Raw genomic sequence first — 12,623 nt, 5'->3', positions numbered from 1 at the left:
ACCAATGAAAATTCTTTGAAGGGATAGTTAATTTTTAGCCTGTAGTTGAGTCCTGTGGTCATGTAGCTGGAGGTCTGGAATCCTATGGTCTCATAGCCTTGAGAAGTTAAGCGCCCTGGGAAAAACAATGTCATTTGGGCAGTTTGGTCAGTGTCAAGAGTCACTGTGATTTTATTCTTTGTTTGTGGGGTCAACATCATGAACCATTTCTACCATGAGCCCCCATGGAGGCCCGATCAGCTCCCAGGGGCACAATTTCCTCACTAGCATTGTTTTGATATGACCAAGTGACATTACATTATACATATGGAGCACATCTTGTTGAAGCTTTAATCTGTCGGTGAGGTTTTGCTGTTTGTTGGTGTTGCCTCCTGTAGATGATGCTGCAGTGTTGGTTGGGGTGCGTGTGTCTTGAAGGATGGATTTCTCGGGATCTAAGACCAGATGGGGGAATGTTAGATCCTAGGCTTAGCCTCTCTCGATAGTTTCTTTTCAGGCATTCAGAGACTGTCAATTACCCTTCATTAACCTTCCCACCAACTGTGTCTGGGGTTCTTTTTACTCAAGGCTCTCTTCCACATTAGTTGTTTGTAGATTCGTGAGGATGCCCAACCTGAAGGGTGGGGTTTGACTTCTGGTTGTCATTTTTGATTGGCATTCCAGCAGTAATTTGGGATGCAGAGCATCTTGGACTGTGGTGGAGATTTGGGTTTTGTATTGTTTTGTTTATACCTTAAAGGGTGTACGGAAACTTTCCCTTTGCTGTTGGCTTCCTGAAAGTCCATTGTGCTTGGAATTTCTGCAAAGCCCACACCAGTAAATGGCCTGAGGGTAGCTCTCATTAACAACCCCCCAGGACATTTGAATGTTGGCTTAAAACTCAACATTCAAAAAACGAAGATCATGGCATCCGGTCCCATCACTTCATGGCAAATAGATGGAGAAACATTGGAAACAGTGACAGATTTTATTTTCTTGGGCTCCAAAATCACTGTAGATGGTGACTGCAGCCATGAAATTAAAAGACACTTGCTCCTTGGAAGAAAAGCTATGACCAACCTAGACAGTGTATTAAAAAGCAGAGACATTACTTTACTGGCAAAGGCCCGTCTAGTCAAAGCTATGGTTTTTCCAGTAGTCATGTATGGATGTGAGAGTTGAACCATAAAGAAGGCTGAGTCCCGAAGAATGTTCAAAATGTTCAAAACATTCTTCGGGAACATGTTTTGATGTTTTTGAACTGTGGTGTTGAAGACTCTTGAGAGTCCCTTGGACTGCAAGGAGACCAAACTGTTAGGGGAAACACACTGATTGACACTGCCCACCCTGGCCGGGCTCTCTAGTAAGCATTTGCATGAGTTGTTTTACGACAGGAGGTCCTGGTAAGGAATACGGAACTAATAAGCCACCACCCACCAGAAGAGTTCGGAAAAGGTCAAAAGGGGACACAGTGTCTCCATCCACCTCCCAGAATCCTTCTCTCTGGCATCCATCTTGGCTGAGCGATGCGTGCACCACCAGGAAGGACTCTGAGTCGGAATGATTGGCCAAAGACCACCCGGAAACTAACCCCGTCTCCATAAAACCCGAGACTGCGAGCCACGTGGCAGAGCAGTTCTCCAGGGTTCCCTTACCCTGGAGCTCTCCGCCCCGGCGCCTTCTTCCAATGAAGTCTCTTGCTCTGTCAGCACGTGTCTCCCCGGACAATTCTTTTCCGGGTGTTAGACACGAGCCTGTTCTTGGGGCCCTGGAGGGCCCCCCTCCTTCCTACAACAAAACCAGTCCATCCTAAAGGACAGTAGTCCTGAATATTCATGGGAAGGACTGATGCTGAAGCTGAAGCTCCAATACTTTGGCCACCTGGTGTGAAGAGCTGACTCATCAGAAAAGACCCTGAGGCTGGGAAAGATTGAGGGCAGGAGGAGAAGGGGACGACAAAGCAGAGACTGTTCGGTGGTAACACTGACTCAATGGACAGGAGTCTGAGCAAACTCCGGGAGATGGTGAAGGACAGGGAAGCCTGGCGTGCTGGAGTCCGTGGGGTCGCAAAGAGTCCGCGGAGTCGCCGAGAGTCCGCCGCGATTGAGCGACTGAACGACAAGGACTTCTGAAGTCAAGTGCCGGTAAGCACAGGGGGTGCGGCTGTCATTACAGGAAGTCTCCACAAGGCGGCGGCAGCACTTCCCCCTGCCTGCCCCTGGTTCCTCAGACAACCAGAGCCTCATGAAAGTGGGCTTCCTGGGCTGTAAATTGGAGTGGAATGTGTCGGGCAAAATACCTGCAGCCTTGTGTCTCACTGCTTCTTACCCCTAAAGCTTCACACACCCGACCCCCAGACTAATCCCAACAGGGGCCACAGCACCGAGCGGGGGGTCCATGGGTGCTGCCGCTGCTGCTGCTGCTAAGTCGCGTCAGTCGTGTCCGACTCTGTGCGACCCCATAGACGGCAGCCCACCAGGCTCCTCCGTCCCTGGGATTCTCCAGGCAAGAATACTGGAGTGGATTGCCATTTCCTCCTCCAGTGCATGAAAGTGAAAAGTGAAAGTGAAGTCGCTCCGTCGTGTCCGACTCTTCGCGACCCCATGGGCTGCAGCCTACCAGGCTCCTCCGTCCATGGGGTTTACCAGGCAAGAGTACTGGAGCGGGGTGCCATTGCCTTCTCCACCGTGGGTGCTAGGAGGCTGCAGTCTTTGAGGGTCCGTGGGTGCTAGGAGGCTGCACTCCCAGGAAAGAGGCTTGAGCTGGCAACCACAGCACCAGGAGATGTGCAGGCTAGGTGACTATTGCCTCCACCATCCTCTAGGCTTTGATCCCACTCAGAACTCTGGTCCCACCCGAGACAAGCAAACAGTCGTGATTTTCAAAGGGGCTCAGAAATAATAATAATAACTAAAAAGGGGCTCAATGAAGGGCACCCTGCTAGGCTGTCTGGACCCCACCCCAGTCCAGCCTTGGGGCTCCAGCCTACTCAGGCTCCTGGGATGCCGTAGAAGCACAAAGGAGGAAGATTGGAAGGAATAAATCTGGCATTGATTTTCTCCCCTTTCCTTTGATTTCATGCCGATGCTGTGGAGGAATATAGTCAATCTGTCGCCCTGTGCTTGTTGTCAGTGTAGAGCTGGCTGATTCAGGTATCACATATCCATGGAGTTTATCTAGCCTTTTTTTTTTTTTTTTTTTGGTTCTTTTGCCACAGAGTTTATTACAGAAGGTCAAGCAACGTGCATCTGGTCCTTGTGGTTATCTATCTCACATACAGTTTTCTGTGTATATGAGGAAGGAAGGAAGAAAATAATCTATGTGGAGTATCTCTTAGAGATGCACATTTCTGTGTATAGGTGAGAGAGAAAGATTTCTGTGTGTATGTGGAAGGGAGGAAGGAAGGAAGGAAGCTGATAACCCTAGTGGATTATTATTACAGATACAGATTTCTGTGTCTATATTAGTCCCAACCTCCTAACTCATCCCAGGCCCTTCACTTTTTTCTTGAACTCTTGGTTTGAATTTGAATTCTCAGTCTGTCTTCGGGTTGTAAATTCTTTGTTTTGTTTCACTTTTTTTATTTGCCTAGAAGGGACATCTTGTGTTTTATTGCCTTCTTTTGTCTGGCTGAAGTCCTTTAGGGTATGATCCTTCTAGATCTATCCCTGTGGCTACCAGTGGCATAATTTCCTTACTTCAGTTTTGGTTTTTATGGCTAATAGTCCATCGTATATATGTAGCCCATCTTGTCTAAGTTTAATCTGTCGGTGAAGAGTTTGTGAGTAGTGCTGCAGTGCTAGCTGGGGTGCCTGTGCCTTTTTGAATGATGGATTTCTCGGGACCTAGGAACGTCGGATCCTAGCCTCTCTGATAGTGTATTTTCAGGCATTCAGAGACTCTCCACTATACAGGATGTTGTCAGTGAGCCTTCCACCTACTGTGTAGGGGCGTTCCCGTTCCTCGGGCTCTCCTGCCTTTAGTGTTTGTAACCTCATGAGAATGCTCTGATGGGACTGATGGGACTTGATTTCTTATTTTCATTTTGATTGATATTCCCGCAGTAATTAGGGATGCTGAGCTTCCTGTCCCGTGGTGGAGGTTTGGGTCTTTGTATTTTTCCGTGAACGGTGTGAGCAAAGTTTACCTGTGGCAGTTGGCTTCCTGAAAGCCGGTTGCGTTTGGAATTTATTTCTGCAATTCCTGCCCCAGGACATGTCCTGAGGACAGCTGTCGTTATCAGACCCCAAAGCTTGAGAAACAGAGGTGCCAGTAAGCGCCGGAGGTGCGGTTGTAGTTACAGAAAGTGTCCACAAGGTGGCAGCACTTTCCCCTGGACACCTCTGATTCCTTGGGCAACCAGAGCCTCAAGGCAACTTGGCTTCCTGGGCTGTGAACTGGAGTGGAAGGTGCCTGAGCAACAACCTAGGGGGTTGTGTCTCACTTCTTACCCCTAAAGCTTCACCTCTCCCCTCTAGACTCATTCCAGCCGGGGCCACAGCACCCTGCTGAGAGGCTTAGGAGGCTGCACTCTCAGGAAGGAATGCTAATTCCTTGCACCAGAGGTCTTGGGGGCTAGGTAACATTTCCAAGGTCCTGGAAGATAGAGGGTCGAGTCCCTATCCTTTGGGAGCACTAGGACTCTGGTCTCAATCAGGGAAACTAGACAGAAGAGGTTTAAGAGGGATCTCAATTAAGCGTTCATTGCTCAGCTGTCTCGACTCCACCCCAAGCCAGCGATGGGACCCAAGCCTGCTCAGGCTCCAGGGATGGCATAGCAGTGCAAGTCAGGAAGGTTGGAGGGAATAAACAAGGCAATGCTTTTATTTTCTTTCATTTCGTGCCTATGCTATGTCGGAGTATATTAATTTTGCGATTTTCTGCTTGTCGTCAGTGTACAGCTGCCTGATTCATTTATGACATATACATACAGCGGATCTGTTCTGTTTGTATTCTTTTGCCATAGAGGTTTTTGCAGAAGGTCAGCATAGTTCCCTATGCTGATCATCAAGTCCTGTGGAGTATCTAGTAGAGACACAAATTTCTGTGTATGTGTTATTCCCAACCTCCTAATTAATTCCTTGGCCTCTCCTTTTTTTTAAAATTCTTGTGTTTGAATTCTCAGAGTCAATTTTTGTGTTGTAATTTAGTCCCTTTGTGTCTCTTTTTAAATTTTGCCTAAATTTTGTCTTCCTCTCTCTGGGTGATTTCACTTAGTATGTGATCCTCCAGCATCCATTTCTATGGCTACAAGTGGATTAATTTCATAATTTCAGTGCCAGTTTTTCATTGCTGAATAACAGTCCATTGTCTATAAGTGCCAGGCCTTTCCTAATCTTTAATCTATCAGTGGACAGTTTGCGTGGTCTATGTCTTGGCTCTTGTAACTAGTGCTGAAGTGAATGTTGGGGTGCATGTGACTTTTTGAATAATGATTTTCTCAGGATATAGACTGAGATGTTGGGAATGTCAGATCCTAGGGTTAGCTCTCTAGATTTTTTTTTTCCTGCTGTGCAGAGGCTGTCAGTTCTAGTGTCTGTTGCCTGTGTTCCTTCCGCTGACCATGTGGGGGGTTCCCCATTCCTCCCCGCTCTCTCCCACATATATCGTTTGTAGACTTGTGAGAATGGCCATTCTGACTGCTGGGATCTGATTTCTTGTTGTCGTTTTGATTAGCATTCCTCCTGCAATAATTAGGGATGCTGAGCATCTTGTGGTGATTAGGGTATTTTTCTTTTTTCTTTTAGGCATGTGTGGAAAATTTACGTTTCGATTGGCATCTTGCAAGTTGGGTGTGTTTGTAATTTATTTCTCCAATATTTAGCCCAGGATCTTTCTTGAGGCAAGCTGTCATTGGGGCACACCCCGCCCCCTTGTGAATTGGAGGTGCCAGTAAACGCGTTTGGCCAAGTTGTAGTTACAGACAATGTCCACAAGGTGGCAGCACGTTTTGATGACCACCTCTGGTTCCTGGGGCAAACAGAGCATTAGGGACTGTCAGCTTCCAGGGTTGTGAAACAGAGTGGAATGGACCTGAGCGAACATTTAAGGACTTGTGTCTCACTACTTATTCCCCCTAAAATATCACACACACACACACGGCTTCCAGACTAATCGCAACGGGAGCCAAAGCACCTTGCTGACCATGCTTCAGTGCTAGGAGTCTGCACTCTCAGGAAGGAGGCTGGAAACTGCAGCACCAGGAGACACAGAGGTTAGGTGACTATTGCCCCCAAGGTCTTCAAGGACTTGATCCCACTCGGGTCTCTGGTCGCAACCAGAGCACAGCGGATGGTATAGGCTTAAAAAAGGCTCAATGAACAGCCTGCCAGGCTGTCTCAAAAACACAGCAGTCTGGCCTGGAGACCCAAGTCTGCACAGGCTCTAGGATGGATCACGCCCCAAGTCAGGGAGATGGGAGGGAGTAAAGCAGGCATTGCTGTTCTTTCTTTTTCTTTATCATCATGCCGATGCTATGTCGGAGTGTAGTCGCTTTGCAGTGTTGTGCTTGTCCTCAATGTACAGCCGCCCGATTCAGGTATAACATATCCCTGGTTTATCTCTGTTGCATTTTTGGACTTTTTACCGTAGAAGGTCGAGAAGAGCGCCAAGCATCGGGTCCTTGTGAATTATCTCAGATACACTTTTATATGTACATAAAGAAGGAAGTTAGGAGATAATTTTTGTGGATTATCTCTTAGAGATACAGATTTCCGTCTTTAGAGATACAAAATGCTGTCTATATATGGAAGGTAGAAAGGAAGAAAGGGAATAATCTCTGTAGATTATCTGTTACAATACAAATTTATTGTGTATGTAGGCACAGACATCCGAATTCATCCCCGGGCAATCACTTACATTTCTCCGGAATGCTTTGTTTGACTTTGAATTCTCAGAGTCTCTTTTTGGGTTGTAAATTTGTTGCCTTGTGTGTCTACTTTTATTTTGCCTGGAAGGTACCTCATATACCATGATCTTCCTCTGCCTTGGCCACTGGATCTGCTTCTGTGACTTTAACTCTTTTTGTTACTGTAAACATAAAAAATGGCATGCAACCTGAGCTACCCTCCTGTGAAGGACTATGGGACGTGAAACTAATACATTTCCCTGAGCTTGCCATTCTAAGGGACATTTGCAAGGACCGAATAGTCTCTTTTCTTTATTACCTCCCCTCCCCGCCGTCTCTGATCCATGAAAGGACATGGCAACCAGGCCCTGACAAGATGGTTATTTTGGGGCACTAGCCTGCCTTCTGGCTCTGGAGTCAGCTGGCTCCCCATTAAAGTTTCTTCCTTGCCTCAACACCTCATCTCTCAAGGAATTTGTTGGGCTGTTGTGCGGCGATCGGAGCGAGCTTGGACTCGGTAAAAATTTGGCTTCGCCTCCAGAAGCCTTGCTACTTGTGGCTAGCTGGCCCGGATCAGGGAATATTGGGGCAAGACCCTAGAGGCTGCTGGGACCATTTGTTGTCCTGAGGCTCTTTCCTTCAAGATTACCTGAAGCAGCTCTTGGCAGCTGAGACAAGCAATGGACAAACTTCTAGAGTCAGATTCTGTAAGGTAAGCCTACCCAATTCCACAGCCAGTTCAGCCAGTCCATTTGTTTGGGTGTCCTTCGGTGTTAAAAGCCTGTCGGCTTGATTCTGGAGGGTAAGTTGCTCTGGTATGCACAGCAGGAACGTTTTTCTCTCCTCAATCTGGGCTTTTCCTTTACAAGACAAGCCAGTTTGGTTGGGGTACCCATTTACAGAAAGGAGGTGTGGTTGGACTCTACCCTGAACTGGTTCATTGGGAATGAGTTCTCATGGAGTCAGACCACCCTCAGTTCAGTTCAGTTCAGTTGCTCAGTCTTGTCCAACTCTTTGCGACCCCCTGGACTGCAGCACACCAGGCTTCCCTTTCCATCACCAACTCCTGGAGGTTCCTCAAATTCACGTACACCCAGTCGGTGATGCCATCCAACCATCTCATCCTCTATTGTCTCCTTCTGCCGTCAGTCTTTCCCAGCATCAGGGTCTTTTCCAATGAGTCAGTTCTTTTCATCAGGTGGCCAAAATATTGGAGTTTCAGCTTCAGCATCAGTCCTTCCAATATTCAGGAGTGATTTCCTTTAGGACTGACTGGTTTGATCTCCTTGAAGTCCAAGGGACACTCAAGAGTCTTCTCCAACACCACACACAGTTCAAAAACATCAATTCTTCAGCACTCAGCTCTCTTTATGGTCCAACTCTCACATCCATACATGACTACTGGAGAAACCATAGCCTTGACTAGATGGGCCTTTGTCGGCAAAGTAATGTCTCTGCTTTTTAATATGCTGTCTAGGTTGGTCATAGCTTTTCGTCCAAGAAGCAAGCGTCTTTTAATTTCATGGCTGCAGTCACCATCTGCAGTGATTTTAGAGCCCCCCAAAATAAAGTCTCTCACTGTTTCCACTGTTTCCCCATCTATTTTCCATGAAGTGATGGGACCAGAAGCCATGATCTTCGTTTTTTGAATGTTGAGTTTTAAGGCAGCTTTTTCACTCTCCTCTTTCATTTTCTTGAAGAGATTCGTCAGTTCCTCTTTGCTTTCTGCCATGAGGGTGGTGTCATCTGCATATCTGAGGTTATTGATATTTCTCCTGGCAATCTTGATTCCAGCTAGCGCGTCATCTGACCTGGCATTTTGCATGATGTACTCTGCATAGAAGTTAAATAAGCAGGGTGACAATATACAACCTTGTCGTACTCATACCTGGCTGGCCTAGTGGTTTTCCCCGCTTTCTTTAGTTTAAGCCTGAATTTTGCTATGAGAAGCTGATGATGAGTCAGTCAGCTGCAGGTCTTGTTTTTCCTGACTGTGTACAGTTTCTTTATCTTCGGCTACAAAGAATGCAATCAGTTTGATTTTGGCATTGGCCATGTGGTGATGTCCATGTGTCTGGTGGTGGAAGTGAAGTCCGATGCTACAAAGAACTAGTGCATGTAATGGAATTCCACTAGAACTATTCAAATCCCTAAAGAAGGATGCCATCAAGGTGTTATATTCAATATGTCAGCAAATCTGGAACACCCAGCAGTGGCCATAGGACTGGAAAAGGTCAAATCCTCATCCCAATTCCCAAGAAGGGTAGTACTAAAGAATGTGCTAACCATCAGACAGTTGCACTGTTCTCCCATGCAAGTATGGTCATGCTTAAAATCTTCCATGCTAGGCTTCAGCATTATGTGAACCAAGAACTTCCAGAAATCCAAGCTGGATTTAAAAAAGGAAGAGGAACCAGAGATCAAATTGTCAGCATTCACTGGATTATAGACAAAGCTAGGGAACTGAGAAAATCATTTACCTCTGGTTCATCAACTACACCAAAGCGTTTGACTGTGTAGACCATAATAAGCTGTGGAAAGCTCTTAAAGAGATGGGAATAGCAGACCATCTTACCTGTGTACTGAGAAACCTGTATGCAGGTCAAGAAGCGATAGTTAGAACCCTGTATGGAACAACTGATTGGTTCAAGATTTCGAAAGGAGTACAATAGGGCTGTCTGCTGTCACCCTGTTTGTTTAATCTATATGCTGAGCACATCTTGAGAAATGCCGGACTGGATGAGTTACAAGCTGAAATCAAGATAGGTGAGAGAAACATCAACAACCTCAGATATGCGGATGACACCCCACTAATGACAGAAAGCAAAGAGCAACTAAAGAGCCTCTTGATGAGGGTGAAGGAGACTTAAAGAACAGGCTTAAAACTAATTATTAAAAAAACTAAGATCATGGTGAAAACAATGGCCAGTTGTGGATGTGACTGGTGATAGAAGTAAAGTCCAATGCTGTAAAGAGCAATACTGTGTAGGAACCTGGAACGTTAGGTCCATGAATCAAGGTAAATTGGAAGTGGTCAAACAGGAGACGGCAAAGGTGAACATCAACATTTTAGGAATCAGTGTACTATAATGGACTGGAATGGGTGAATTTAACTCAGATGACCATTATATCTACTACTGTGAGCAAGAATCCCTTAGAAGAAATGGAGTAGCTCTCATAGTCAACAGAAGAGTCTGAAATGCAGTACTTGGATGTAATCTCAAAAATGACAGAATGATCTCTGTTCGTTTCCAAGGCAAACCATTCAATATCACAGTAACCCAAGTCTATTCCCCAATCACTAATGCCGAAGAAGCTGAAGTTCAACAGTTCTATGATGACCTACAAGACCTTCTAGAACTAACACCAAAAAACAATGCCGCTTTCATCATAGGGGACTAGAATGCAAAAGTAGGAAGTCAAGAGATACCTGGAGTAACAGGCAAGTTAGGCCTTGGAGTACAAAATGAAGCAGGGAAAAGGTTAACAGAGTTTTTGCCAAGACAACCACACTGGTCATAGCAAACACCCTCTTCCAACAACACAAGAGAAGAGTCTACACATGGACATCACCAGATGGTCAATACCAAAATCAGATTAATTATATTCTTTGTAGCCAAAGATGGAGAAGCTCTATACAGTCAGCAAAAACAAGACTGGGAGCTGATTGTGGCTCAGATCATGCACTCCTTATTGCCAAATTCAGACTGAAATTCCTTATTGCCAAATTCAGACTTAAACTGAAGAAAGTAGGGAAAACCACTAGACCATTCATTTATGACCTAAATCAAATTCCTTATGATTACACAGTGGAGGTGATAAATAGGGATTAGATCTGATAGACAGAGTGCCTGAAGAACTATGGATGGAGGTTTGTGACATTGTATAGGAGGTAGTGATCAAGACCATCCCCAAGAAAAATAAATGCGAAAATGCAAAATGGTCGTATGAGGAGGCCTTCCAAATAGCTGAGAAAACAAGGGAAGCTAAAGGCAAAGGAGAAAAGGAAACATATACCCATCTGAATGCAGAGTCCCAAAGAAAAGCAAGGATCGATAAGAAAGTCTTCCTCAGTGATCAATGCAAAGAAATCGAGGAAAACAATAGAATGGTAAAGACTAGAGATTTCTTTACGAAAATTAGAGATACCTGATGACCCAGAGGGATGGGATGGGGAGGGAGGTGGGAAGGGGGTTCAGGATGGGGAACACATGTAAACCCATGGCTGATTCATGTCAATGTATGGCAAAACCATACATGTAATTCATGGGGTGTAATTCATGGCAAATAGAGGGTGAAAAGGTGGAAGTAATGACAGATTCCACTTCTTGTGCTCTAAAATCACTGCAGATGGTGACTGCAGCCATGAAATAGAAGATGTTTACTTATTGGCAGGAAAGTTATGACAAGCCTAGACAGTGTGTTGAAAAGCAGAGACATTCCTCTGCCAAAAAATGTCCATATAGTCAAGGCTATCGTTTTGCCAGTGGTTATATACAGTTGTGGAGAAGGCAATGGCACCCCACTCCAGTACTCTTGCCTGGAAAATCCCATGGATGGAGGAGCCTGGTAGGCCACAGTCCATGGGGTCGCTAAGAGTCGGACACGACTGAGCGACTTCACTTTCACTTTTCCCTTTCATGCACTGGAGAAGGAAATGGCAACCCACTCCAGTATTCTTGCCTGCAGAATCCCAGGGACGTCGGAGCCCGGTGGGCTGCCGTCTGTGGGGTCGCACAGAGTCGGACACGACTGAAGCGACTTAGCAGCAGCAGCAGCATATACAGTTGTGAGAGCTGAATCATAAAGAAGACAGAGCACCCAAGAATTGATGCCTTCGAACTGTGGTGGTGGAGAAGACTCCTGAGAGTCCTTTGGACAGCAAGGAGATCAAACCAGTCATTCTTAGGGGAAATCAACCCTGAATACTAGTTGGAAGGACTGATGCTGAAGCTGAAGCTCCAGTCTTTTGGTCATCTGATGTGAAGAGCTGACTCACTGGTATAGACCCTAATGTGGGAAAGACTGAAGGCAGGAGAAGGGGATGACAGAGGATGAGATGGTTGGATGGCATCATCAACTCAATGGGCATGAGTTTGAGCAAGCTCTGGGAGTTGGTGATGGACAGAGAAGCTGGGCATGCTGCCAACCATGAGGTGACAAAGAGTCGGACACGACTGAGTGTCTGAACTGAGCTGAACAACAGAAGGATGCAATATTTTTATGGAATCCACTTTATTGAAATATTACCACATTGTGAGCTTTTTGTTGGTTTTGCAGATGACTTGCTTGTGGGTATTTTGGTTTGCAAATATTTCTTTGCATTCTGGGTTGCCTTCATTCCTGAAGGTTTCCTTTTTTGGACACCTTCTTTGAAGTTGAAGTAGGTTGCGTTTTCCTGCTTTTGGTTTATTTTTCATTGCTCTACGAGATGGATTCCAGAAGACCTTGCAAGGAAGTCATCCAAACCCAAAAAGACCTTGTTGTTTATGTCCTGACGCGTTCTACCTATGTTTTCCTTGAGACTTTCTTAGGATCCCTCCTGATCTTTAGAGATTTATGATTTGGAGTTCATTTCGTGTACGGTGTTAGAGAGTACTCTTACCTCATTCTCGTTTTCTTTGTTTTAATAAGCCTCCTACGATCCCTCATAGTGTCTCTTACCGATGTCTCCTGCCAGCACCAGGGGAGGAATAGTCCCTCTTCTCCACGCCTTATCCATCAGTCAGTGTCTGTCAAGTTTCTGACAGTGGCCATTCTGAGCGCTGTGAGGTGATTCCTTTCTGTGGTTTCGATT

At 45.8% G+C, this 12,623-nt stretch overlaps 1 protein-coding gene across 3 annotated transcripts in view; it reads left to right on the top strand.

Annotated features, from left to right (window-relative positions):
- Nucleotides 1–1,472: 1,472 nt before the first annotated feature.
- The window catches only part of FAM169A (family with sequence similarity 169 member A), a 119,255-nt gene continuing 108,104 nt past the window's right edge, over nucleotides 1,473–12,623 (top strand). For 2 of the 3 annotated variants that reach the window (XM_081520646.1, XM_081520639.1), the window contains exon 1: nucleotides 1,485–2,123. The gene's annotated coding sequence lies outside the window, so the exon portion shown is untranslated. Of the gene's footprint in view, nucleotides 2,124–12,623 lie in introns of all 3 variants that reach the window. The other variant, XM_081520634.1, reaches the window with a different exon arrangement.

This window comes from Giraffa tippelskirchi, chromosome 8 (assembly GCF_054371585.1).
Source record: "Giraffa tippelskirchi isolate mGirTip1 chromosome 8, T2T-mGirTip1v1.2.pri, whole genome shotgun sequence".
Classification (NCBI taxonomy): Eukaryota; Metazoa; Chordata; class Mammalia; order Artiodactyla; family Giraffidae; genus Giraffa; species Giraffa tippelskirchi.
This window is presented reverse-complemented; position numbering and strand designations above follow the sequence as displayed.